We start from the raw sequence: 1,887 nt of genomic DNA, 5'->3' as shown, positions 1-1,887 counted from the left end.
TTCGAGCTGCGGTCGACTGTGTAGGATCCACTTGCTGTGATAGTGCCCAGGAGCTGTACTATGGGGCCAGCCCTGAGGCTTCTTAAGGGGGAAGCTTGGATCATTGAATACGAATTTTTGGTTTTTGAGAGGTTTTTGCTATAGGGTGTGTGCGCTCGCCAGAAAGACAGAGAGACAGAACGTGAGAAATGCCCTCCCCCCAGGGAGGATGGCTACACTGCAATCCCTTCTCCTCCATTCTCCTCTCGGGATCTTGGGCACATACGCACACACGCCTGGTGTGAGTTTAAGCCACCGGGTCCGGGGGACTCGATCTGCGGTCGACTGCATAGGAGTTCAGCAACACAGCCATTACACCAACTGCTGGTCCTGAATATCTACTAAGTTTTGTTTTGTTTTGTTTTGCTATAGGGTGCATGCATTTGCTGGAGAGAAGTAGAGGGAAAGTGAGAAATCACACCTGGGGGGATGGGCTTGCTGCAATCCCTTCTCCATTCTCCTCCTGGGATTTGAGCGTGCATACGAGCCTGGCATGAGTTTCAAGCCAGCAGGTCGGAGATCCAGACCACATTTGGCTATGTGGAAGTCTAGTACCGTAACCACCATACCACCTGCTGGCACCAGTACTGACCAGTTCTATCATATATGTAATTTGTGACATTTTCCCCCCAGAGAGGATTTTGTGCCATAAGCTGCACGTGCTCACCAGAAACAGAAAGTGAGGAATCACCCGCTGGGGGGTTTACCACGTTGCAATCCTTTCTCCTCCGTTCTCCTCTTGGGATTTTGAGCACAGAAAATGTGCCCCGTGTGAGTTTCAAGCCACCTGGTTCAGGACTTGAACCACACTTGACCTTGTGGGAGTCCAGCGACATAACCACTACGCCATCTGCTTGTCCCCATTTGTGGCTGTTTTATTGATTGCGTTTTATCTTCATTATGGTCATATTTTCTTGCCTTTTTTTAAAAAATTTTTTTATGCTTGATAAATTTAGCTTGGGTACCAGACATGAATTTTAACATTACTGAGTGCTAGCTTTTTTGTTATTCCTTTAAATTTGGGGAGGCTTTTTCTGGGATGCAGTGAACAGGCGGGAACTAGTTGGCTCTTTTGCTGGTGTTGGGCTTTTGTGAGTTCAGAACAGCCCTTGGTCAAGGCCGCACTTAGTCTCACTACCGAGGATTCCATTCAGTCCTTTGGGAGTCAGGAAGCCTCTGGGCCCTGATACTCAGCCCTGGGTGAGCCCCGGTCCTCAAGCCCTGCATGGCTCTCACAGTGCTGCTGGCCCCTGTCTGGCCACCAGCTTCTGGTTTCTATTGCCTCGGCCTCCTTGAACCCCAAATTCTCTCTCCCCAGCTCTGGTTTGTCTGTCTTCTGTCTCCACTGCACCTGGAAACTCCCCAGTCAGGCTTTGGGAGCGATGATAGGGCTTCACTTCATTTCTCTGTTCTGAGAATCCTTCGTATGCCACCTGTTGTCCAGGAACTGAAGAGTGTCATTTTATATATAATGTCTGGTTTCCAAGCCATTGCGTAAGATAGTGGGTTGTCGGAAAAGACATGATGCACTTCTCTGTGTAAAAATGTGTCATGAAGGACCAGCAGTTGGCATAATGGAGCGATGATAGGGCTTCACTTCATTTCTCTGTTCTGAGAATCCTTCGTATGCCACCTGTTGTCCAGGAACTGAAGAGTGTCATTTTATATATAATGTCTGGTTTCCAAGCCATTGCGTAAGATAGTGGGTTGTCGGAAAAGACATGATGCACTTCTCTGTGTAAAAATGTGTCATGAAGGACCAGCAGTTGGCATAATGGCTATGTGGCTGGACTCCCGTGCAGTCGACTGCCATTCGAGTCCCGGACCCGGTGGCTTAAAACTCACGCC

The 1,887-nt window shown here is 48.8% G+C and overlaps 1 protein-coding gene across 1 annotated transcript in view; it reads left to right on the top strand.

The window, feature by feature from the left end:
• The window catches only part of LOC102501396 (tubulin alpha-3 chain), a 13,422-nt gene that overhangs the window by 4,795 nt on the left and 6,740 nt on the right, over window positions 1-1,887 (top strand).

Source organism: Tupaia chinensis, unplaced genomic scaffold (genome assembly GCF_000334495.1).
Source record: "Tupaia chinensis unplaced genomic scaffold, TupChi_1.0 Scaffold000287_1, whole genome shotgun sequence".
NCBI classification, from domain to species: Eukaryota; Metazoa; Chordata; class Mammalia; order Scandentia; family Tupaiidae; genus Tupaia; species Tupaia belangeri.
Note: the sequence above shows the minus strand (reverse complement) of the source record. Positions and strands in the feature narration are given on the sequence as shown.